This window comes from Vipera berus (genome assembly GCF_964194415.1).
Source record: "Vipera berus genome assembly, chromosome: 4".
NCBI classification, from domain to species: Eukaryota; Metazoa; Chordata; class Lepidosauria; order Squamata; family Viperidae; genus Vipera; species Vipera berus.
In genome coordinates this window covers 32,049,176-32,076,864 of record NC_138206.1, presented here as the reverse complement: position 1 = coordinate 32,076,864, position 27,689 = coordinate 32,049,176, and the positions used below count along the sequence as shown (strand labels likewise).

Here is a 27,689-nt window from a genome sequence, read left to right as displayed (position 1 = left end):
GTTTTAATGTAGTTTAATTTACTGCTGTAAGCTTTTGGGCACCTTGTTTAATCTCTTTTTAATTTTTGTATTCTTGTATTTTAGTATGTATTGCCCTGTTCACTGCCCTGAGTCCTTCGAGAGAAGGATAAAATAATAATAATAATAATAATAATAATAATAATAATAATAATAATAATAATAATAATAATAATAATAATAATTATACATTATAATTTTCTATACCATTTGGAGGGTGCTGATGGCTACACTGAGGGCTTTCAGGAACCACATGGTCTTGGGGCTTCAAGATGTATACTGTTGCTATACTGCATGGAGGTCACCCCAAGAATGGCTCGCTGAATACCAAGGACATCATAGCAAAATGAGGTTTAAATCTGGAGAATTTCCACTTTGCAATTTGGATTCATATTATATAATTATATGCACGTTATTCCATGATAAATCATATTGACTTCACTTGTTAAAGGAGATAGGTATGATAAGTATGAACTGAAAGAATTGCTTACCGCTGTACCACACACTTACGGTATGTTTCACCATGAGAACAAAGCAGGGCAGGCTCTTCCTACCTTATACTATTCCAAACTGGAAGCGACAAATAAGCATAATAGTTTTGCATAGCCTGCCATATGCACGTTGGTAGACTTGATTATAAGAATAAGAAGGGATACAGAGTAAGATTCATTGTAGGTACCATATCTGTTGATTTTGAGAGGGGTTCTGAAGAGATTAGTGAAACAATGACTGTTTCTTTCTGCTCTACTACAGGTTTTATCTGAGCATCGGGGAACGGGAATTACATTATTTATTATGTTATCACATGAACAGTTCTGGATATTAATACAAACAATACAAGTATTAATGTCTACTCACAAAATCAGTAATACAGAAAAATGTCATTGAGTGGTTTTACCAAAACATTAATAGGATTATATTAGCTTCAAAAATATTTATGTCATTGAATGATAGTTGGGTTCCAGGTTTGAGTACAGTACTGAAATGACACTTATCACACTTGTTGACTTATCGTAGGTAGTGGAATGAGGGACTGTGTGCATATTGCCCTTTCCTGACCTTTTGGGTTGCCTTTGCTACCATTAATCATACTACTCTTCGGCACCAGCTCCATGGATGTGAGTGAGAGTCATAATGTTATGATGGTTTTCAGAATCAGTTCCAGTTGGTATTGTTGAAGTCTAGTCCCAGGTACTTGTGTGGTGGCATGCCACAGGGTTCAACAACTTTCTCCACTTCTGTTTAACATCTACATGATGCTGGTAGATGAGATCTTCCAACAACATGGGATTAGGTATTTATCATCAACACATTAATGATACCCAGCTATTTATCTCAATCATGGGTCCAGTGATAACATCAAGCTTCTGTCTCAGTGGGGTTTGTGGGAGGGGGGGAACAGGCTTAGGTTCAACTCTAGCAAAACTGAGTGGCTGAGGATCATTGTGCCCTTGAACTTGGAGATTTTCCAAGTTTAGTTCTGGAAGCACCTGAACCAAAGTCCCAGTCAGAACTGGTTGCAATCAGCACTGGACACATGGCTCCTGCAATAAGGTGGTAGCCATGGCCAGCCACATCTTTGCACAAATTAATCTTATGTATCAGTTGCACATGTTTCTGGATCAGGAGGTTCTGCTCAAAGTAATTCATGCCTTGATAATCTCTTCTTTGGATTTTTGCAGTGTGTTTTTACATGGGACTGTCTGATCACCTAGCAGCTACCACAGGTGAAAAATGCAACATGGAAATTATGGGCACACTCACTATTATACTAGACTTCTGCAATGCAAAGCAATTATTGTCACCCGCAAAAAGTTTCATGTCATATGACCAGGATATTTGAACTGATTGTCTCTGGCCCTCAAATGGGATAAGACAGAGTTTACATGTTCCCGGTCCTTTGGTGAAACTGGAAGTGTACCTTTGCTGTCACTGTGTCCATCTTGTGAAATAGCTTCCCCAAGATCTAGATGTTTTTGACCCTTCTAGCTGTTAAAAAAACATTGGAAACCAGTCTTTTCTCTCAAGCATTGGGCCAGTGGGATGCATGTCAATACATGGCAATATATAAGAAGAAAAATTTGATCCTGATGCTCTGTGTTCATTTGTGTGATCTTAATTTTCTGTTTTTCTCTATTTGTATTGTATTACTTTAGCTATTTTTATTGTCAATCAATTTTAAGTAGACAGCCATCAAATAAATAAATAAATGTTAATTGTAGGACTTGCTAATAAAGATCTAAAAAAGCTGAAATCAATTATTTGCACATGTTTTTCCCAGCCCTTGTACCAAATATTCAAGTTAGCATGCCATAAAATAAATGAATAAATACAAATGACCAAAATATATGGAGCACAAACAGTAAGACATAAATTCTAAATAAAGAAATATTGTAAAAGACAGCCACCACACAAATTCATATTGGAACAATATTCTGTAAAAAAGAGAAGCAGAGATAGTCAAACCACCTTCAGCACTTGATTAAAAGGGTTATGAAGCTAAATGGAATTCTGAGATCTTGGATTCTGTAAGAAAAACGGAATTGTCCTCAGTACTTTCACCAAATATCTAGTGGCAGGAAGGAACCAAAATGGAGGTCTAGAAGCTGCATAACATTTTTAGGAAGCAACATGGGAAAGAAAGAGTACTCTTTCTCGCGTTTTTATTTTCTCTCTCTGGGTTAGAAACAAGTTAGATAAACCACAGCCTACTGAAAAGCAGTAATTTCTGTGCCAGAGTTAATAATTATTGTCAAAGCCTTAAACACTTTGGCTTTTGTATAGTAGGAATATATGATTTTTTTTAGAATACACTAAGAGCTATACTTTAAAAAAATGATTAAAGCCAGAACACAAACTAAATTTAGTTTAAGTTCGTTATGTTTCATGTAATATTTCAGGTAATCAATTTTCTTTTCTTACGCATTAAAAATTACAATTCAGATATAATATCAGTACAGAGGCAGTAGACCCCTAGAGCCAACTCAAGACTTTCGTGGTCCCTATTGTGTATCCCTTTTATATTTGTTAATCTATTCTCCACAAGCTCCAGGAAAGACTTTTCTTGTGCTCTTTTTTCAGATAAGAATTGGATTAGGACATAGAATAGCACTAAACTTCTATAACTGCAGCCTGTCATAGAAGATTTAGAACACTCAGTCTTATTTATCACAAAAAAATACAACAAAGTTTAGGCATGGATTTGCAAAAATATTGTGCATGATGAAATCTATGTACAGATGCAAATGTAATAATAATAGCCATAATTTATTTGTAATAATAGCCACAATAGTGGGGCCTGAATAGTGTCTAGATATTAATTGTATAAATTCAAGGTCCCTGGCTTTCTCTTCATAGGGCTCTTTAACATTAAATATAATTAACATAGGATTTTGAATGAAAGTCACCTTCAAACAGAAGAGTCTTTGGCAGCTTTTCATATAGAAAAGTGTGATTTTTTTTAAATGAGGATACATCATCCTAGGCAGGAAGCTAAACAATTATCTCTTAAAAATAAAACCTTGATTTATTCAAATCTAACCAAGTATTATCTAAAAAACCTAACCTAGAACCACTAGATCCAGAGTGGCAAAAACTCAGGGGAACACTAGATGGTACCAGATTTCCCATATCTCTTTGCTGTCATTTAGACTTGGTCTGGAGATTTGCCCCTCAGTCCTTGAAACACTAGACTAAAATGGAAAAAAACCTCACCACTCTTTACCTATTGCCTACACATTCCAACTGAAAATAAGATGAACATACACCTGAAAGGTCAGACCAACCAAGTGACATGTCAAAGTCCTAATCCAGTAGGTGGAAGTTGTGTGGGCCTGGATGAGGAAAAACAAATTTTGAGCTCAATCCTGAAAAGACTAGGTAGCTTTATTTTGAGTTTATTTTTCACATTTTTGAACCAACCATTTCCCTGTTTGTTTGACACCCTCTTCTTGGTCTAGGGATTTTCCATCTTTAATCTGCAGGAGTATGGGCAGTGATGAGTGTATCATAGATGCACACATGTCCCAACACCTTCACAAGCTCTACCAGTTGCCATTTGGCTTCTAGTTGCGATTCAAAATTCCTGTTATCCCCTATAAAGCCCTGCATGGGATAGAACCTCGAGGGACTGCCTATCTCCATATCTTTCCATCTGTCTATTAAGCAATATTATCTTGCAGGACCGAGGAAGCAGGGCCTTTTTGCCCCTGCCCTGTGAAATGATGTCTCCCTGGAGATTTTTTTTCTCCTCCCGCCCTTCTGATTTCTCACAAACTGCTTAAAACCTGGTTGTTTTGCAGGCACTAAGCAAGAATGGGAATTAAGTCTCTTTGGTTGACTGTTGGAGGTTTGACTTTTAGGGTTTGGTTTCCAGTCAGCTATTTTCTTTTTTTCCTATTGTTTTTGTTTCATTTAAATTTTAATCTGTATACCACATCACAACAGAGTTGGGAAGTCTTGAAATTGAATGAATTAAGGTCATGTACATAGCAGGACCAAGATTTTTTTAAAAAAATCCCATTTATATCCTGCCCTTCTCCAAAGACTCAGCCCCCCCCAAAGCGGCATTATTACAAAGTCAGCTTATTGCCCCCAACAATCTGGGTCCTCATTTTACTTACCTTGGAAGGATGGAAGGCTGAGTCAACCTTGAGCCTGGTGGGATGTGAACCTGCACTAATTGCAGGCAGCTGGTGTTACTTAAGGAGGCATTAGCCCACTGCTCCACCAAGGCTTTCTGGCTTTGGAGGGAGTTTGGGAACCTTTTTCTTCTTTCTTTGCTTGAATCTTTTTTTTTGGGAGGGCGTTATTATTCCAAGTAAGAAACTATGCCACCCACAAACATTGTCAGTGATGATCTTGTGGGTGAGGGAACTGGACTTCAAATTGCCCGTTTATTGGATTCAAATATGAATAAGCGTTAGTCCTAATAGTGAACTTTAGGCAACAACGTACACAATGCAAATCTGAAAACCATTTGTAAGAGCATAGCAGATCATGTCCCAAGTGTCTCTAGGCCTTCATAAATTCTTGAGCCCCAGATCAGAGAGTGCTTCTACATAGTTTTTTTTTGCCCAAGATGGCGACGGCAGCAGCTTGAGTGACGCACATTCCACAAGGGCTCTAAATGGGGCAATTTAGGGAGGCCCAGCCGTGGCACAGTATGAGGGGGTGATTTCGGGGGGGCGGACGCAGAGATGCTTGTTAGGCGCTGTTTTTGGCGGCGCTGAGCCCCCTCCTCCCCCCCCCTTTGGAGAGTGGCATTTTACTGCCCTACCGGCCTGGAGAACAATGCTGTGCTGCTGCAGACATTTTTCCTCTGCTTTTTCGCCGTGGATACCCTCCGCTTGTGCGGAGGGGCGGCGGCAACGATCTCACCGACTCTACAGGTTGGAAACTTGATTGGGAGCTGTCAGCTGGCTGGCGCCGTTTTCAGCGGTGCGGAGCCCTCCCTCTCCTTCCGAATGGTTGACGGTGGCTTTGAGGCCCGGATATCGGCCTCGGTTTCTGCCCTGCCGCGATGGACTTGCTGAGAAATGCCTGGATTCCACATCATTGCTGGGAATGCCTTCTGCTTGCCTTTTGCTCGCTACTGGAACATCATTTGGACTAGCGGGTGGACGCTTGTAGGAGAGGCCATCTTTGTCCCCCCCCTCTAGAATGGCGGCAGTGGCCGGCTGCCCAAAGATCGGTAGCGGCCTGGCTTATTTCCTGTGCTGGCAGGCAGCTATTATGGCCACTTTAATGCTCGGCTGGATCAAGACCTCCCCATTGACAGTCTGGTTTGGGCCTGGACCTGACTGTGGTGGGAAGACGGTCTTGGATTGTTCATCGACCGCCCCACTGGTGTGAGAGACCAGTTGGGGCAGGCCTGGCCCTGGACTCTCTGCTCTCTCCACCCCAGGTTGGACTCCTCAGCCGGAGTGAGAGGATGGCTGGGGCTTCCTTCCTGATTGCCATCTCAGGTGAGAGCTGAGCTGGACTAGTGGATTGAGAGATACACCCACCGGACTCAATACTATTCCATCTCGATACCATCATTTTATTGATTCACCCATTGTAAATAATTGTAATCTTTGCCCTATGTGGACATGTTATTGTTTTATGGTTTGTTATCGTTACTCTGGAGCTGATCTGTATGCCCTCAGGGGGGTTTCTCCCTCTTAGGCACGACCAACCGCCTGTTTCTACACTCCCCTTAATGACGAGCCCAATTGTTGGGACTCCGAGAGGTGGCTGGGCTTAGACAGGGGCCTAGTGTTGAGACACGTTAAGAGGCCCCTGATACATTTTTAGCCGGTTATTTTAAAAGGTTAGGGAGGGGGAGGGATAGTAGAGTGGGGAGGGAATTATTAACCGGCACTCAGTCTGGGCCTGTTAGGGGTCCCGACGAGACGGGGTTGGGGGAGGTGGTTGCTGGTTTTGTGAATGTTGGGGTGGGGCTTCAAATCCCCACGACGATAGGGAATGGCAGCAGGTGGTTGCACGGTGGGCCATATCAACATCTGGGATCGCGCCCCCGCTGTCTGCGTGCGGTGGCGCGCTCCGACCCTCCGGTTAGCACCCTTTTCCCCAGGGATGAGGGTGATCAGGCCCCTGAGCTTAGGCTGGTTTATTTTAACGCCAGATCCGTCGTTAACAAGGCTCCCCTCATTTAGGATTTGATCGAGGAGGAATGTGCGGATCTGGCGTGCATCATGGAGACTTGGTTGGGCTCGGAGGGAGGGGCTCCTCTGACCGAGTTATGCCCTCCAGGTTTCCATGTGCTACACCAGCCACGGGCTCAGGGTAGGGGTGGAGGGGTGGCGGTGGTTGTTTGGGAGACTTTATGCCTGCGGGAGACCACCATTGTCCAGATGTCTGGGAGTAAGTCCCTCCTCCTGAGATGTGGCCCTCAGGGTCAGTTGGGCTTGTTGCTCACATACCTGGTGCCCAGCTGTGTGGCAACAGCCCTGCCTGAGCTGCTCGACACCCTCTCAGGGTTGGCGGTGGAGTTCCCCAGGCTTATAGTTCTGGGGGACTTCAATTTGCCTTCACTGGGAGGGTCGTCTGAGTTAGCTCGGGAGTTCATGGCTTCCATGACAGCCATGGGCCTGATCCAAGTGATTCAGGGCCCGACCAATGTGGGGGGTCACACTCTCAACCTGGTGTTCCTGTCTGGACAGTGGTTGGATGATCTGGGAGGGGGTTCACCAACCATTGTTCCCCTGTCATGGTCCGATCACTATCTCCTGCGGCTGGTCTTCCGTTATGCCACCCCCCACCGCTGGGCTGCGGAACCAACCAGGTGATTCCGCCCCAGGTGCCTAATGGACCCTGAACGGTTCCAGATGGCGCTTGGGTCTATACCCATCGCCCTCACCCACAGCCCAGTCGATGCCTTGGTGGATGCCTGGGAAAGGGCGGCTGCCGGGACACATGACTGTGTTGTACCCTTGCGACCTCTGACCCGGCTCCATGGTTCTCTGCGGAGCTCCGGGAGATAAAGCGTCGGAGACGGGGTCTAGAGAGCAGTTGGAGGTCCAGCCGATCCGAATCTGACCGATTGCAGTTAAGAACCTTTATAAGGTCTTGTCTTGCGGTGATGAGGACGGCAAAGTCTAATTACTTCGCTGCCGTCATCGCGTCCGCAGATAATCGCCCGGCCGCCCTGTTTAGGGTGACTCGCTCCCTCCTTAACCAGGAGGTGAGGGAGGATCCCTTGCAGGGACGAGCCGAGGAGTTTAGTCATCATCTGGTGGACAAAATCGCTCAGATCCGGGCCGGTCTGGACTCTGACTGGGCAGAGTCTGACGTGGAGGAATCGGACGGTCTTGAGCATGTTATCTGGACTGAGTTCGATCCTGTTTCCCCTGATGATGTGGACAGGATCATGGGGAGGCTGAGCACCACCACCTGTTTGTTGGATCCGTGCCCCTCCTGGCTGGTTTATGTGGCCCGGGAGGAGACACGAGGCTGGTTCCAGGCAGTAATAACTGCTTCTTTGAAGGAGGGTGTCTTTCCTGCCGCCTTGAAGGAGGCAGTGGTGAGACCCCTCCTCAAAAAGCCTGCCCTGGACCCGGCTGTTTTAAACAACTATCATCCAGTCTCCAACCTTCGCTTTTTGGCGAAGGTTGTTGAGAGTGTGGTGGCGCATCAGCTTCCTCTGTTCCTGGAGGAAACTGATTATCTGGACCCATACCAATTGGGTTTCAGGCCCGGATACAGCATGGAGACGGCATTGGTCACGCTGGTGAATGATCTCTGGCGGGCTCGGGACAGGGGTTGTTCCTCTGTCCTGGTCCTATTAGATCTCTCAGTGGCTTTTGATACCATCGACCATGGTATCCTACTGTGGCATCTCAGGGGGTTGGGAGTGGGAGGCACCGTTTTACGGTGGTTCTCCTCCTATCTCCTGGGCCGCTCGCAGTCGGTGTTGATGGGAAGGCAGAGATCCACCCCGAGGCCTCTTGTTTGTGGAGTTCCTCAGGGGTCGGTTCTCTCGCCCCTCCTGTTCAACATCTATATGAAGCCGCTGGGTGAGATCATTCGTGGTTTTCTTTTTCTTTTCACCCCGAACCAACCCAGCGATGCCCTCGCCGTGATGTCCCGTTGCCTGGAGGCGGTCCAGGTCTGGATGGGGAGAAACAGGCTTCGTCTCAATCCTGCCAAGACTGAGTGGCTGTGTATATTGGCATCTCGGGCTAACCAGACTATTCCACCTCTAACGATGGGGGGTGAGGTGTTACCCCCCATTGATAGGGCTCGCAACTTGGGTGTCCTCCTGGATTCACAACTCAATTTTGAAGACCATATAGGAGCCGTGACCAGGGGGGCTTTTGCCCAGGTTCGCATGGTTCGCCAGTTGCGACCCTATCTGGACCAAGATGCCCTACGCACAGTCACTCATGCGCTCGTGACCTCCCGTTTAGACTACTGCAACGCTCTCTACATGGGGCTGCCCTTGAGGACCACTCGGAGGCTTCAGCTGGTGCAGAATGTGGCCACGAGAGTTGTGATGGGGGCTTCCCGATACTCCCATGTAACACCTCTACTCCGCGAGCTGCATTGGCTCCCGGTTGCCCTCCGGGTGAGATTAAAGGTGCTGGTGATTACCTATAAAGCCCTAAATGGCTTGGGTCCGGGTTATCTGAGGGAACACCTGCTGCCAGCATCAAGCTCCCTTCATCCAGTGCGCTCCCACAGGGAGGGTCTTCTCAGGGTACCACCGGTAAGAGACTGCCGGCGGACAACACCCAGGGATAGGGCCTTCTCAGTGGGTGCGCCTGCCCTTTGGAACCAGCTGCCAGTGGAGCTTAGGACTGCCCCCGACCTCCGTTCGTTCCGCCAGGACCTGAAGACCTGGCTCTTCGAGCTCTCTGGCCCAGGCTGAGAATTTTAATTTTAATTTTTAATTTTAACTGGGGTTTTATTTGTTCAGGGACGGATATAATTTTTTTTAATCTGTTTTTAACTTTTGTATTTTTTGTTTTAATCACCCTGTAAACCGCCCTGAGTCCTTCGGGAAAGGGCGGTATATAAATATAATAAAATAAAATAAATAAAATAAATAGTTTGTACATAAATAGGGGAAAAAATCAAGAAAAACAGCTTAAGCAATAATCAGTTCATCTCAGGAATGTAATTATTGTTTGCTGATGCCAGGTGATGCTAAAGAACAGACAAAACATTCTTTAAACAAGGATCAGCTCTTATAATATGCATTCCTCTGGGTCTTCGTGGCTTTTGCAGTTTTCCAGTGACTGGAACTGTTTATTTATTTATTTTTCAAAAAAAAATATTTTGCTGTCTTAAGGCTGGAAGAGACTTCTTTGCTAGACAAATTCAAATGATAGCTTAGTGACAGTCTAAACTAAAACAGGGAGAAATCTATGCAATCCAAATGCAAAAGGCCTTCACCTAAAAATGATGCAAGCTACTTTGATTGCTTTTTCTCTTCATGAAATAAAAGATAAAATCTTCTCAGAACAACTGGAAGATAGAACGTGCTGAATATGTAATCTCAGTCATGATTCATTAAAAAAAGAGAAGTAGGTAGGATGAAGGACAAAAACATAAATTTGAGTTAATTTAAATTTGAGTTAAATTCATTTAATCCCGCTAATATGATTCTTCTCTTTACCAGTTTTTTTCCTGTTTGCTATTAAAAGTATAATCTGGTAACAACTTTCAGAGCTGCAGGCCCCATGTTTGAAGAAATGCCAGCTTCCAGGAATGTGGGTGAAAGGGCCTTATAAAATCATCTGGGATTGCAAGGTGAGCTCCTTATTTTAGATGAGAGAACTGTTGACAGAAATGCCTAAAATACTTATGTGAACATTTTATACAAACACATTTTGGATCACCCAGGTGATTTGCAGATGAACAGGCACACTGATGTTCACACTTTTCAGCTTGTTGTGACATACACATGTCAAAACATACAAACAAAAATGCATATGTTTTTGGTTACTATGTCAAAATATATAATATAGGGAAAAACAGGTAAAATGGCATTTGCAGTATGTACAGGGGGGAAGTAAGTAAACATATGTAGATTAGAAGTGTGTTTGAAGTCATTTTTGAATATTTTTGCCATGTTTCTAAAAAGTAAAGCCAAATAAAACTTGTGATTAGCAAAATTATCTGGCATACTGAAAAAGTTGTATGCTGTTAATTACTTTTGTGGAAATTCTCTAATTCCCTAACCTAAGTGTTAATTTTTGGTTCCTAGTTCAGCTTGTTTATATAAATGGTATTATATGATTCATATTTTCAATTATATTGAGACATGTTTTTGAGAAAAAACAACCAATTTTAAGAAATAATTTTATTTTAATAGGGCAACTCAGCCAATACTCTCCTCATCCCATAACATCAAAAGGTCAAGGTATTCAGGGCCCAGCTGGGGTGATGCAAGCAGGATGAGATTAAGGCCAAAAGACCACTGTGTGTTGATGACCTTTTCTTCATCTTACTTTTTTGTTTCTTTTAAACAAATGTTTCTCCCTGGAGAGGTATTGGGAAGGTCATGGGGTAGGAAGCAGTAGATCAGGGGTGTCAAACTCAATTTCATTGAGGGCCGCATCAGCATTGCGGTTGCCCTCAGGGGGCCGGGTGGGTATGGTCTGGGTGGGCGTGGCCTACTAGGTGAGCGTGGCTAGAGTGTGTATGGCCTACTGTGAGAGCATGGCCAGCTCTACATCCTTTGCATCAAGGGTGCCTATGGGGGCCTGGGCAGGAGTGGGACAGATCTGAGGGTCTCTGGTGGAAGGAGGGTCTCTGGGCCAGGGCCAAGGCAGTGGGGGCCGTTCCCTCACTGTTTCCAGGATGGCTTCACGGGCCGCATGAAACCACTTCGCGGGCCGGATCCAGCCCCCGGGCCTTGTGTTTGACATGTCTGCAGTAGATCAATAGCTTCATTATTACATATTCCTTTCCAGTCTCCGCTTTGCCTCTTCTTCATCCTTAACAGGAGTGGTTAGAAAGAGCTTCCAACATTAACTTTTTCTCTTCCAAGTTGCATTTGACTCCACCTTTGGAATGGAAATTATGAATCCAATGCATCCAGGGACATGGCACTGCAGCAGTCACGGACTTGCAACCACAATTAGGACCAGAAATTCTGTTGCCTTTATGACCTTTTTTTGCCATGGTTGTTATGTGAATCGCAGCAGTTAAGAGAATCCCATTTACTTTAAGCATAGTCCCATTTACTTTGCTTGTTGGAAGCTGGCTGGGAACATTGCACATGGCAATTACATGACCCCAAGATATTTTAATTAATTTTAATTTAATTTATTATCATTTCTATACCGCCCTTCTCCCGAAGGACTCAGGGCGGTGTACAGGGCAAGAATAAAACACAGAAATTTACAAAAATTAAAAAATAATTAAATGCATGCCCGATTAAAATACAATTGATACATAATAAAAAACCCAATAAGAATGATAAAAAACCCCACCAATCCCCCCTCAGGCCAGGCCGGCTTGCTCGAACAAGTATGTTTTCAGATCGCGGCGAAAGGAGCGCAGATATTGCAACCATTGTAAATATATGCTGGCTGCCAAATGCTCGAATTTTGATGACATGATTTTGGAGATATTGCCACGGTTGTAAGTTCAAAGACCAATTGTAAGTCACTTTCTTCAGTGCTGTTGTAACTTTGAATGGTTGTTAAATAAATGGTTGTAAGCCGAGGAGTACAGATACAGCCTTACTAAGTGATAGCATAATGTGTACTTGTTTGTTTATACCCATCTACTGTATATGGCTGTGTCACAACAGCAACTTTGGATGGATGGCCAATAGGGTATCAACAATACAGACATTATTAAATGTACATAATGGAAACTGAGGACAATTGTCATAAATTACATATTTTGCTTTCTTCTTTTAGTCTGTTTAACTACAAACTATGACTCTATGCACCCAACTAAGGAATTTACTGTACAGAGAAGAGAATAGCCTACTGCTAAGGCTATTGCTCTTAGAACATTGGAGCCATTAATTATCTTATGCTTAACACTCCTGCTTGTTGCCTTAACTGCCTTATAGGCAGTAAAAAGTCAGGACTTCAAAGTCTGATAAACAGGCAGATAAAGTGATTTTAGATCAAGGTCCCAGGTAATACAGGTGGATTGAACAGACTGTCTTTAGGGTAGGCTTCCCATTCATAAGGGATTTCATATGTAAAGATGACATGGTATAGAGTAGAATGGCTTTTCACCTTCTTTTGTTTTTGTTTATGTCTTCTGCAGACATTCTGTGCAAAGCTGATCTAACTAGGCGGCAGCACATTTGTTTACACAGCAGTGTCTGCCTCAGCAGGGAAAAAGACAAGAAAAATGGGCACATAGCCAACTGAGTTATATTATAGGAAAACCAGAATACTTTCTTTTTAAAATCTAGTTGTCATGGCGTACTCTGCTAATGAGACATTACAAAGTCATATAATTCTTGCCTGCTTTTAAAAATAAAAATCAAATAAAATATTAAAGTATATTAAAGTAGAAAAACTAGGCACTGTCAAAGAATTTGTCATATTCACAACAGCCGAAGTAATTTCTAGATCATAATTGCAGAGCATGTACCTATAAACATTATTAACGTATTTACATCTTGACACACATGAGTAATTTATGGCATTTTAACCCAGCAGTTCCAAATACTTTTACTTCTATAAACTTGCTTACACGATATGGGATGAACATTCTCATAGAAATTACCCCCATGTGGGCATGACCAGTCATAAAACACTGATTTACCAGAAGAAAAACTGGCCTCGGGGGCTTTTCTTGTTGCTGGCCATCCATCCCTTTGGAACAGCCTCCCACTGGAGATCAGGGGGATCCTTACCTTTTTACCTTTCCAGAGCACTGTGAAAATTTGGCTCTTTCCCAGAGCACTGGGCAAGGATGGGGGGGGGAGCTGAGCTTTGAGACTGTTTGGCACTTGGGGGAAGGATATGTTTTCAACTATGTTTGTATGTAGGTGGCCATATACATTGTGTAAATAAATGAACAACTAAATTAGTTGACAGGTTCACCCATTCATGTTCCAGTTATTCCAATGCAACAACTCCTAGAATCCTAACCAACATCCTATTTGGGAAATCTGGGAATTGCAGTTCCAGCATACTTGGAAATGTTTGGGAAAGCTGCTGTTTGGCTTTTGTGCATCTTCAAGCAATCGAAATGGGCAGGCAGCCCTTTGCTTTCAGGCAGTATTCAGTCTGCCCTCAAGCTGCCAGCAGGGGGAGAGAGCTTTATATTGACATAAGAGCCATTTTCAAGAGATGCTCTGAAACGGCAGCTTTATTTTTTTGCCTAGCCATGGTTTCATAAAGTCCAGAGTAATCAAGTTCTAAGCAAATATCTCATTCCAGCTATAAACATCTCAAAGATTGTTTGACAAGCCTTCTTTCCCAGGAGCAGAAAAACAAAACAAAAGGAAACACAATGAAACCACACTGTTTGGCATTAATTATATTAATGACTTGGACAGCCTCATTGAGTTCTATATTAACCTTGCCAAACTATTTTCATGAGATGAATGGGAGAAAGAAGCACAGAAGATATCACAATGGATTTCCATTTCTGGAAATATATATATTGAGGTAGATGGATCAGTGACAGGATTTTAGTTTAAGGATAATATCCTCTCTTTATAGAAGTAATACAAAAATCTTGAATTCAGTAAAGCTTGTTTATTATTTATTTATTTAAATTTAGATTTGTAAGGCTGGCCATTTCATTAATATGACTCTGAGCAGCTAACAAATGTTTAAAACTACAATATAAAAAATACATATTGTGACCAAGTAAAAAAACAAATTGGCACCTGAAAAAACCACACACATGCAATGTTGGCTCAAGTACTTTCCTGACCCTCATGCCTGGCGAAAATCGCCAGCCTTCAAGGCTTTTCGAAAAATGAAATGAAAGTTATATAACTGAAGACAAATCCTATGCTAAGGTATATTCAAAAAGGGCAACTGAAAAGCAAATTGCCCATTTAATAGCTACTAGGTTGGATTTGTCATTGGTTTTATTAAAGTCAAGTTTCACAGTGTTAGTTACCATCTATGCTGTAATGTGATTTGAATTTTCTGTACATTTAACTGATACAGGTTTATTGCAAATAGGAAGGGGGTTACTGAAATTGTGTGTACTTGTCATGATGAAGGGATATTTGTTTATATATCATTTTTCTTTAATATATTAGTTTTTCTCTCTTACTTGCACTTTTTCTCTCCTTCAACTCTTATATTTTTCTTAGTTTGCACTAGTTTTTTATCTTTGTAATTGTAAACTTTAATGCAATTTGTCTGGCAATAAAACATGGCATACATTTGACAGGTCTCAACCTTAAACTGCATCAAAGAGTATGGAGACAAATAGCAGAGAAAACGTTCTTGATGATATTTCCATAGTCAGAATCAGCATTCTCTAAAGTTCAGCATAGACATAATATAACTTTTTGAATAAAAATATTACTAGTATTATTATGGTTTATTGCATAGTCAGATGTTTAGACTGGATTTGGTATTATTATTGTTGTTAAAGATTTAATCTTCAATTTGATTCACAGTCTGCGACTGATAAAAACTTAACAATTCAAGTCCAAACCAAGGACCTAAGAGCTATTGTTAATATATTGTTAATAAATTACAGTGATGTATAGTATAAGAAAAACATTAATATAAAATATAAAACAGTATATTAAAATAAGATTATGATGATGAGACAACAGCAACTGAAGTTGTAGATAACAAGTGAAACAATTGGATAATGAAACAATTTCATTTAGGTTTTTCATTATATTGGCAAAATATAAGTTTGTAGGCAAAGAATGAAAACAAGTCTTCAGTCCAGGATTTTAAATATGAAACAACCAATGGTGGGATTCAGTCAGTTTGCACCACTTTGGCAGAACCGGGAGCTAATTTTTTGTTGCCCAGGCCCAGAATGGACTTCTGGAAGCGGCATCCACACAGAGAACCGGTTGTTCACATATTTGAATCCCGCCACTGGAAACAACAATGTACTTCCACTGAAGCAGAACAATATTTTTAACCACATTCTATGCATCCATAATGGGGACAGATGGTGACACATGCATCAGATATATAACAGGAGCTTTTGCATGACTATGTCATTGTATTAATGGCATCTTCTGGCATCATAGAGGTTTGCTGCAGACATTTCTGACTTTAGCACTGATAATTCCAAAATTCTTGAAAAATCAATAAATTTCAAGTTCTCAGTATATAGTTCAACGTCACATGGTATGTCTTATATTTCCAAATTATATGAATGTTAAATCAGAATACGACAACTCTGGTAGCAGACTGTTTTGCATGTGATCTACATTGATGATTTAGCTCTCTATTATGAAAAATAGGATAAGAAGGTAACAAGGAAAACAGGTTGTGAAGAGGATGTGTAGTGTCCCAGATAATCTTACGAACCCTGCTCAAGCAACGCTTCTGTGCTATGTCCTAGATAGAGGAGAGGGAACTGCCAATGATCTTTTCGGCCATCTTCACCACTCTCTGCACCGCCTTCCTGTCTGAAGCAGTGATGCTTCCAAACCAGCCTGTGATGCTGTATGACAGGATGCTCTTGATCGTTCCCCTGTAGAGAGTGGTCAGGACAGGGGAAGGAAGATGAGCTTTTCTCATGCAATGCAGAAAATGCAGGCACTGCTGTGCCCGCTTCACCAGTTTCTCACTGCTGAGCGACCAAGCCAGCCTACTCGTTAGCTGCACACCCAGGAATTTTTAATCTCTTTTGTAAATTGGCTAGTGCAACCTCAGGATTATGGAACTCTCCTCCTTGAGAAATCCCTGTCCTTTAAGTTTTCCCTGTGCTGCCAGGAGTTATTGTTTTATTCCTCTAGTCTAGATAGACCCTTTAATGTGATTTAATTTTTGTTTCTCTACTATGGGATATTTTGTTCCTCAACTACTTTTCTGCTACTGCATATTATATTATATTTCTTGCTTCTTTTGACTGTATTAAGAGTAATAGGAAAGAACATTTTAAATAAATAATGTCCTGGGTGTATAATCCAATCCTATTGTCAATAGTCGAATCACACTTTGTGTTAAGCCAAAGTTTCCCACACTGTTCTACAAGAATTTGATGGGGTTCTTTGAGAGATTACTGCAAGGAAAAAGAAAATGTTTACTTCAATATTTCTACAACTTTGCCTCTTGATAATAACCGGTTCAGTGGCCTGAAAAAAATTGAGAACCGCTGCACTACGCCATAAGTTGTTTAACTACAGCTTGAACAAAGCACATGACTGCCTGGATTTCCACAATCTGTTAAACCGTAGTCCATACTCTTTTTAAAAAAAAATGCCATGCCTAAATTCAGACTGTATAATTAAGCTGAAATCAAGCAAGCCGAATTATGATTTAGCACCAGTTTCAAAAAATCAGTGGGAGAATAGGCCCTTTATTGTTGTCAACATTGCTGTGATCCATGGAAAAGCTGGTTGATCTCTAATGGAAAATGGGAAAACCTTTTGTCTAATTGGTTGTGCACATGGACAGTATTTTCCAATTGGTCTGCAAGTATCCTAACTGGTTTTTCACAGTCCAAAGAGCAAGTACTCAGTGAAAAAAGAGATTCTTGGTATATTGCCAGGCTTTGATTTACAGTTTCTATTACTGTATAGCTTACCTTGCATGTCCCCATCCACACACCCTGTGACAGGAAAGTTACATGTCACTGTTTCTTTCATTCAGGACATGGCTAATAGCTGCTTATCCTTCCCAGGGATCAGAGTCCTTTTTTTTTAGTCACCTGCATCTGTAATTTTTACCTGTTGCATTTCCCAATGATTTTTAAAAAATATATATATAAAGGAAATTAAAGGATTCCTCAACCATTACGTAGAGCATAATCTATGCATTTGCATCTTCATCGCAGCCATTAAGATTCCCCTTTTAGATTCCACATTCATTCACCCACTCACATACCATGAAAGGAATGGAAGGTAATTGTTCACTTGGGGAATAGTTAAAGCTAAAAGCTGCAGTCTTTCTGCACAGCACATGAAAGTATCTTTGTCAATTTGTAAAAATTGTGACATTTCTAAAAATTTTACCCATTCTGTATATACTACCAAGTTTTAACTTCTGAGAATGGGGAGGGCCTCAAATGACTGATCTCCTGAAATGACCTTAGAACAAAGCCACAATTCTTTGGATAGTTATTTAAATCAGTGCCAGGATATTTTTTTTCCTGACAATGCTTCTAAGCTTTTCATACTGTACTTGCAAATGAATAGACATCAACTTGTGAAATATTTTCTGTCACTGCATCTCTCTGCCAATAAGAGGAAGTTAACATTTTCTTAATGCATTTAGTATACCCTGTCTTTCTGTCATGGAATTCAAGCTAATATGAATAAAAAAATCCAGACTAATCTCAATCTATTTAATTTCAGCAAAGCAGCTGTGCTGTCTATCCATAGATTATGCCATATACATGCCATGTAAAGTCCCACTGTAAGACCAAAGAAAATCATCTGAACATAACTTGCTTGGGTTCACGGACTGGTCTCAGACATAATGTGGTTAGCTTGGTTTTGACTTGTCATATTGCATAACCCAGCCAATTTGAGCTTTGTCAACAAAGTATGTTAAACAAATTAAGTTATGTCACTTAGAGATAAGCCTCTTTGAACTTAAATAGCCCTACTTCTAATTCAGGGGAAAGCAATTTGATGCCCTCCCCAAACTCCCACCAGCTCCAGTTAATATTGCCAATGGTAAAGGATTATGGAGGTTTTAGTTAAAAACAACTGTAAGGCAACAAGTTGCCTAATGCTATCCAGGTCCAACATGCATCAAATCATGCTGTATAACTTATTCAGGTTAGGTTTCATTGTACTTTGGTTTCATAAATCAATAACATAAAAATACAAAATTGAAACCTGAACTAGTCTGAGTGTATGTTTATGTGTATCCATGTGCATGCATGTGTGTTTATGAGAGAGAGGGAGAGCTGTTCTCCATTTTCTATTTCTCCACTGGAAAAGCAATTATTCAGACTGTTGTTCTTTGCAGTTATCTTTACATGAGGAGCCTGCCCCATAAACCTATTATTTAATTTTTTCCACTCAGTAGAATCCTGAAAATAAGTTTTGTAACTTATCTTTTCTGGCTGGCTGCTTGTCAGAAGGATAATTCTCGGGACACTGAACAGGACCAAATTTGGTTTACGGAAAGCAACTTGCAAAAAAGAAAGATCAAATAAAACAAATGAACCTGATCAGCAAAAAAGAAATCCCTAATGTTTTCCCTTGTGAAACATACCGGTAGTTGGGCAACAGTTTAGATTGTGGCTACTCTTTTCATTCTAAGCCACTTCCTCCCTTTTTTTCACATGACTCAGATAAGACCTATTATTTAGGGGTTAGAAAGAAGCACAGAAGTAATTTTCTTGCCTGTTTTTCCTGTAATTTGTTTCATATTTAACATATTCACTCTGCTTATATTCCTCTTCTGTCTTACTCCTGCCACTGAAGACCTGACAACAAATAGGTAGCATATAATCAATCAGTCACTCAATGAATCATGGAATCTTAAAACCCTGCCAGAGTTTCTTTCTTATATCAAACAGAATCATGGTCGAGTTTTATTTTTAGTTTCTTATGCCTTCCATTTTCTAGGAAAGATGGCATTTTTCTCTTAATATTTCATACATTTCTTCCTCAAAGTTACTATCTGGATGATTCTTTACAACAAGAGAGAGCCTTTAAGAGCCTTGGTGGAGCAGTGGGCTAATGCCTCCTTAAGTAACACCAGCTGCCTGCAATTAGTGCAGGTTCGCATCCCACCAGGCTCAAGGTTGACTCAGCCTTCCATCCTTCCGAGGTAGGTAAAATGAGGACCCAGATTGTTGGGGGCAATAAGCTGACTTTGTAATAATGCCGCTTGGGGTGTGTGTGAAAGCCCTAATAAGCAGGCATATACATAGAATGAAGGCTACTGCTAAGCTTGTAAGCCGCCCTGAGTCTTCGGAGAAGGGCGGGATATAAATGGAATTAAAATAAATAAATAAATAAATAAATAAATAACAAGATGGCCCATTAGTTGTGCTTCATCTACTGTATTGCATTCTTAGGTAGGTAACTGCCATTTCCTATTAATGGACTCCAACTCCTTGCTTAAAATTGGTAGTGATTATTAGAATTGGTGTTAGTGAATGCTAGGAACCCTTCATAGGCAATTTGTATTTCTCCCAGATCAGCGTGTCCCTGTGTATTCTCATGAATATTTTTCTGACTTCACACCAGTTTATCTATAACCAAAACAAAGTTGGACCTTTTTTGTTTCTTTCCACAATGTTGCAGCTTGTTGAATTTTCAATTAATTTTGTTCTGTTTATCACACACCTAACCTCCTGGATGCAGGGGGGGGGGGGGAAGAATACAGACAATCCCATCAAGTGAACCAATATGAATCCTTGTAGTGAATTTCTAATCAATTTCATAATCTCTCAAAAATGAAAAAAGGCAGTTTGATTTTCCCTGTTTAAGGGGTAAGGGGGCATGTTAAAATCTTTCACAAAACTCTGGACCTAGAAAAAGCATTGCTCTCTTCCTGCATCTCCTCCCCTCCATCAACACAGCAACCAGTAACCAGGTTTAAAACTAATGTGAAAAATGCCTAGTTTCAGAAATGTTGTCTTCAGTATCACAGCAAATAAAAAGATTTTTAACAGAAAAGAAGGAACAGTATCATCACAACAGGATGCCCTCTCTTTCTCAGTATAACAGTTGATTTAGTCTTTAAATGGTTAAACAAATGCACACAACATGCACTATAAATCAGAGGAACACGCTTGCAATTTTTTTTTCTTTTAGTGCTGGTGCTGCTAGGGCTGGTGTATTTTGTGTGGTAATATCAGTCCGATCTTTTTTTGGTTTCAGAAGCCAAATAGGACCAGGCTTGTTTTATCATCAGATGGGAGACCACCAGGAGATCCCAGAACTGCAAACTAGATTGGGAATTTTTTTAAAAAATCTAGAAGGTAATAAAGTATTTATATATTGCTGCCAAAAATAGTTATGTGAATATGTCTATGAAATTATCAGGAGCCACACTCAATTTTTGTGAGACTTTAAGGTAATATGTATGGAATGGGGGTACTCCCAAAGTGGCAACTGATCATGAAAGAAATGTTTTTTTTCAATACCATACTTGAACTCTCTTAATAGCCAGCTGTTCTGTACCAGCCTACGTGAGTCCTTGTTATGCTCACAAGGAGAAACTCCTCTTCCAAGAAACAGGCAGGAACCGCAAGAAAAAAACAACCCCTTTTATTCTCACAGACCTGAATGTCCAAGGCAAACAAACACAGTCCACAGAAACCCAATCCTCAACACGAATGGTTGCCTTTGGCAACCAGCATCTCCCACACCTTCCCTTTTATAATTCAGCCAAGGCGTGGCTTCCTAATGCCTTCTCCTTTGCCTTTGGAGCCGCCCCATTGCATTCCTCTGTCCTACTCACTTCTCTTGCCTGCGCTTTCGTGCATCCTGAATTTGTCCCAACTGTTCTTTATCACTGTTCAACTCAGGCTCCTCGTCCAACTGTAAGTCTTGGAGCTTCTCAGAGCCTTCCTCTGACTAATGTCACTCCAGGCCCCTCCTCCTCATCTGATTCCTCAGACTCAGCTGCCAGATCCACTGGCTGGCAAGGAATCACAACAGTAGCTGGAAATAAAATTGATTGCCCCCTGCCTGTTTTCAGCCTTTTAACTTTGTTAGAAATTAAACTAGTTGAAACATAATTGCAACCTGTCTGGTAACAGTGCAGGTGACGTATTGGAAATGTGGTTTCAATACACACTTAGAGGTGTGTGGAAGAGAGTCATAGACCCAGAAAACCATAAAGTTGGAGATGACCTTGTTTAATTCTACTTCCTGTCCTGTCCATACAGAAAATACAGTGCTGGAGCATTCCCAAGAAATGGCTCACCAAGCTTTTGCTTAGACCTCAACTGAAAAAGATCCTACTGCACCATTAGATAATGTCTCCATCATTATCAAATTTCTTCCAATGTTTGTATGGTTATATTCACCAGGACCTTTGGCCTATTATATTAGACTGAGTCCTGTTCTCTGGAGACCAGAGAAGGAATAAGTTATCTCTTCTAATATGACAAGATTTCAGGCTTTTGAAGAGTGGGATTATATTTTCTTTCAGTTAAAATATCTTGTGAGGATGTTTTCTTTTTTTAAAAAATGTTATTGGTAGATGACCTTGTGGATTCCTTATGGATGGAAAAGTAAAATAAAAAATATGAATAAATATTCCAATATTCTTTGAAATTGGAGAAGTAAAACTAGGCAGTGGAATACAGTATTATTCCATTGCAGGTTCTCATTTCTTCATCTCCGGTGACATTTTTTTCTTGGGTTGAAGTGGAAAATAACTATCCTTAGGAATGTGCATACAATCAACCATATCCCAGTATAATACTTACTTTATTACTCTGTTATGGTGTAATATCATCTTGTCTCTGTGAAAATAAGGCCCAAAGCTCCGCTTCTTTCCAATTAGTTACTTTCATGCCGTTTCCATCTTGAATGAGAAAAACCAACCATGATGTCAGTGGATCTCTTTTTAAATCTTATCAAATTGTAATATATTTGCCGAAGAATGAGTGGAATTCCAACTGTAGAGACAGAAGGAGTGAAGAAGGCATTGGAAACTTTTTTTCACCCACTATTGATCCTCCTTTGGTCAGAACCATGCCTAAGATCATTCTGGTCCCAGACTCTGTGAAGTGACAGATCACTGGAAAGGGGCAGGAAACTAGAGAAGGATTTACTTACCATACATAATAATAATAATAATAATAATAATAATAATAATAATAATAATAATAATAATAATAATAATAATAATAATAATAACAATAACAATAACAATAATAATAATAATAATAATAATAATAATAATAATAAGAAGAAGAAGAAGAAGAAGAAGAAGAAGAAGAAGAAGTAGTTGGAAGGGACCTTGGAGGTCATCTAGTCCAACCCTCTGCTCAGGCAAGAAACCCTATACCAGGGGTAGGCAACCTCGGCTCTTTTATGACTCATGGACTTCAACTCCCAGAATTAGCTGGCTCAGGAATTCTGGGAGTTGAAGTCCATGAGTCATAAAAGAGCCGAGGTTGCCTACCCCTGCCCTATACCATTTCAGGCAAATGGCTGTCCAGTCTCTTCTTAAAAACTTCCAGTGTTGGAGCATTCACCACTTCTGGAGGCAGGTTGTTCCACTGGTTAATTGTTCTAACTGTCAGGAATTGTTCTAACTGTCTGCCCCACCCCCATCCCAGATTTCCAGAAAGCCAGAACAGAACCTACTTTAAATTACCTACACATGATGCTAAGAATATTTTTAATTTAGAATTTATTCTTCTGTGTCTGTTTCACTTCACTATTGTAGATAATGTCTAATGTCTACTACCACTGCAGTTCTTTTGGCTGCTCACACAAATATCGTAACCAGTTTTTTGATGCAACTTAATAAGAATGCAATGGTGTCTTTTTACAGAACCTGGCAAACTGATTGTTAGTCTGAACATAAAATACTTATGTAACATTTGAAAGGCGATCCAAGTCACCTAACATCTTGCTGATATAGGCTAGTGTCTCTTCCAACCAAACCTAGGAAAATAGAAAGAAGAATGTTTTGTGTCTTCCCAAATCCAGAAATACAGATCTTTAACAACCATCCATATATTCAAAAAGCTGCTCTGTTGGGGATTCCCAAGCTCTCTAGAGTAGATTTTAAGGCATACAAAGAAGAAGAAAAATCCTATTATAGCATGGAGTTCTTCTTGCTATGGCTTTTGTTCAGTATATAAGAAGGATTAGCAGGGCATGTTTCAATTTCCGCTTATTTGTATTGTTCTTTAGTTGAAAAACTTAATACACTGAAGTTTGTTTTATCTCTTTTAAACAAACTGGCCAGTTATCAATGGTCAATAAGAAATATTAGTTAGCTGGATTAATTGTAATGCAATAAACATTGCTGTACTTGAGGACATACTGTCATGTGAAAAAGTAAGTATGCCCTCTTTGAGTTCTATAGTTTTACGTATGAGGACATAGTAAAAATCATCTGGTTCTTAAAAGTATGTAAATACAACCTCAGATGAACAACACATATTACACCATGTCATCATTTATTTTAGAAAAAGAAAGCCAAGATGGAGAAGCCATGTGTGAAAAACTAAGTATACCCTTACTGTTTCCACAGGTATGAAAAGGTTAACTAGCATCCAGGTGCTACTAATCAAGTGACCTTGATCAACTGATCATCAGCAAATGTAACTACCTCTATAAAAACCGAAGTTTTAGGTGTCTGCTGTTCTCCAGCATTGAGATGTGTGTTAACACAATGCCAAAGGGTAAAGACATCAGCAATGATCTTAGAGAAGCAATTGTTGCTGGCCATCCATCTGGGAAGGGTTATAAGGCCATTTCCAAACAATTTAAAGCCCATCATTCTACTGTGAGGAAAATTATTTACAAGTGGAATCATTCAAGACAGATGCTAATCTTTCCAGGAGTGAATGTCCCAGCAAATATACCCTAAGGTCAGACCATGCAATGCTCAGAAAAACTGCAAAAAAACCAAGAATTACATCTCAGATTCTATAGTCCTCAGTTAGCATGTTAAATGTTAAAGTTCATGACAGTACAGTTAGAAAAAGACTGAACTTTATGGGGGTTTTTTGGAAGGGTTACCAGGAAAAAGCCTCTTTTCTCTAAAAAGAACATGGCAGCACGGCTTAGGTTTGCAAAGTAGCATTTGAACAAATCACAAGATTTTTGTAACACTGTCCTTTGGACAGACGAGACCAAAGTGGAGATGTTTGGCTATAATGCACAGTGCCACATTTGGCGAAAACCAAACACAATACATCAGCACAAACGTCTCATACTAATCGTCAAGCACGGTGATGGAGGGGTGATGATTTGGGCTTGTTTTGCAGCCATGGGCACCTTGCAGTTATTGAACTCCATGAACTCCTCTGTATACCAAAGTATTCTAGAGTCAAATGTGAGGACATCTGTCCAACAGCTAAAGCTTGGCTAACATTGGATCATGCAAGAGGACAGTGATCCCAAGCACACCAGCAAATCTACAACAGAATGGTTGAAAAAGAAAATAATCAAGATGTTGCAATGGCCCAGTCAAAGTCCAGACCTCAACCCAATTGAAATGCTGTGAAGGGATTTCAAGAGACCTGTGCATAAACAAATACCCACAAACCTCAATGAACTGAAGCAATGTTATAAAGAAGAGTGGGCCAAATTTCTCCACAACAATGTGAGAGACTGAGAACGTCATACAGAAAATGCTTACTTCAAATTATTGTTGTTAAAGGTGGTTCTACAAGCTATTGAATCATAAAGTGTACTTAGTTTTTCACACATGACTTCATTTTGTCTTTTTGTAAAATAAATTATGATAGGATATAATATGTCATGTGTTGTTGTTAATCTGAGGTTGTATTTACCTACTTTTAAGAATTGCTAAGGACCAGATGATTTTACTATGTCCTGATATGTAAAAACATAAAACTTAAAGAGGGTGTATTTACTTTTTCACATGATTATATGTGCTATTTTACCATAAAAGTAGGAAGAAAAGAAAGGACTTTTCAGTGGCCACATACTTAAACTATAAATTCTTAGCTCCTTTTTGATAACACTTCAGCATATGGGAATAAACTTATTTTTCTAAACATTTGATTTATTATATGCATGTTTTTCATGCTCGATATTTTATCTGCTGCATATGATTATTGCCATGGTATTTTCTTTGTTTTGAAACTACATTATACTTTACAATTAGATTTCATTATGATTAGCTGTCATGAACAGTGCATGAATACTAGAAAATCAGACTGTATTTTTAGTTTTGTTTATGATATAAATGTCAAAATGTCCCTATCTGTTTAATTTTTAAGCCAGCCAACTCAATCTTGATTCTGAATGGTATACAAGAATACCAGCATTACCAAACCAAACATACCACAAGACGTTCACCACCACCTCTAGTCCAGGCCTGGAAAAAGAGCCAGATTTTAAGAGGTCATCTAAATAAGATCATGATGGGCACCATGTAGATCTCTGGGGGGGGGAATCATTTCTAGAGCAAGTGCTGCAACAAAAGAAAAAGTCTGCTTCTTGGATTCCATCAGGTGACGCTCTCTAATTGATGGAATTTAAGGCATGTCAGCTCTACCCAATTGTATAGCTTGGGCAGAAACTACTGAAGAGTGACAGTGTGTCCTTCAAATAACCAGCCCCCATGTCAAGAAGTCATTTTTATAAGTGATAATCAGTGTAGTCAAGAAGCAATTGCAATACATAAGTATACCATGATATGCCCATAATTGCCTATGATGATGTATTCTGGACAAGCTTGAGCTCCTGAGTAGCTTTTAAGGGCAACTCTACGTAGACTGCATTGCAATAGAGCAAACATGCACTCATCAAAGCCTAAGGCCATCCCAGTCCAGATAATGGATGGAATTGACAGAGATATTTCTGCAAAGGCTCCCAAAAGATAGCTGTCATCTGCTTTTTGAGTGGGAGCTGTGCGTAGATGATCTCCAAATTGTACACTAGTCGTGCTCCCATTCCATGAAGACTGACTCAATCTGGCTACAGAGAAAAGAAGGGAACCACCACAAGAAACACAGTGCTTGCTTGCCAGTCCATAACTGAATCACTGTTTATGAATTAATCATATTGGCTGGTTTACACAGCACATGACACCACTGGCTAAATTCCTCATTCACTCACAACCACAAATTAACCAACCTAGCAGGTTGTGTGAACCTGTTGTCTAATTTTCAGTTTCATTTCTGATCACCAGAGTCACTGGTCCTAAGCCAGAAATCCATGCAGAGAATCCACACTCCGAGCCTCATAATAAAATCAACGAGTTGGCAGGCCAGCAGCATCGTGGGTTGCTTATATATGGTTTCACAAGGTGCTTCATGAAGGAATACAACATTCTGAAAACCTCATGGGGCTTGTTCCAGCAACTTATGTGGCAAGCAGAAATAGTGCTACATTTGTTCATTGCTTTCAATTCTGTTCAAAAACTGGCAGGCTGCTTGGGACAAAAAAGTTCAGTGATGTGAGGCAAATGTTATTTTACCCTCCCTGACCAGTTTTTTTTCCCCCTACCAATGTTCTGAATTGACTAATTCAAAAAATATCCCTCACAAATGTTAGTAGCTACGTGTATTTTCAGTCTAAACAGAGGGAAAACATGCTCCTCTTAAAGTCGGTCATGATAGTACATGAAGAATGATCATTACAATTCCTGCTCCTGGCAAGTCCATCAGTCACCTAGCAGGACTATCTTCACTGCAATAAAATGGAAATCCTGATCCAAGGTGACTGAATAAAATCTAAACAGCACAGAAATGAAGAATTATTATTTTTCTGCAGTTGGGAAAGCAAATGCAGGGTAGGCTGTTACTAGAATTAGTAAAAATGAACAGCCTATGAACAGCCTTTTTTCATTGTCATTCTATAAACCACTATAAATATCTTGATGCAGAGGCCTGTGACATTGTTCAAGGTCAAATAAGGAAGAAATAGCTTTTCCTTCTAATTTTTTTTCCTCCTAAGCTTGTTCTCAATTTATACCCTGACAATCCAGCTTTTGAGTACGACTCTTTCCTTCCCATCACACTATAATTTCTACGGTTTCATTCGCTTTCCCCAACTTCTTGCAGATATGTCAGATTGCCATGTTTTCCCCACACTTTCAGTCATTTGCCTTGAAATGTTAGCAGGTGTTCCAATACAAACATAGTGAAAGGTTATGCTGGCATAGCTTAGAATGTGCATTGTTCTGTTCTCCTCTTTGTGTGTCAGTAAAGCAGAATGTTACCAGGAGCACAAAAGCTACGGCAGAAGAATTTCAGCTAGGAAAACAGTTGTAGGAAGTGTGCCCGCTGTAAACTAGCACCATATCTTTTGCTCGGTCTCAGGCATTCTGCTGGGGTTTGTGTGTAAAGGGCAAATAGCAAATATAAAGAAGAGAAGGTTTGCACAAAGAAACCATGTTATTCTCCTAGTCTTTAGCAACATCTTTTTCTCTGGCTGGCCAAATCTGTTG

General features: G+C 40.4%; 2 protein-coding genes across 2 annotated transcripts in view; both read right to left on the bottom strand.

The window, feature by feature from the left end:
• CCDC181 (coiled-coil domain containing 181) overlaps window positions 1-27,689 on the bottom strand; it is a 289,422-nt gene that overhangs the window by 131,659 nt on the left and 130,074 nt on the right. The gene's annotated exons all lie outside the window — the stretch shown is intronic.
• Window positions 19,009-27,689, bottom strand: part of NME7 (NME/NM23 family member 7) — a 108,382-nt gene continuing 99,701 nt past the window's right edge. Inside the window, exons 12-13 of the transcript XR_014026377.1 lie at window positions 22,012-22,109; window positions 19,009-19,047 (exon numbers count right to left, since the gene is read on the bottom strand). The gene's annotated coding sequence lies outside the window, so the exon portion shown is untranslated. The remainder of the gene's footprint in view (window positions 19,048-22,011; window positions 22,110-27,689) is intronic.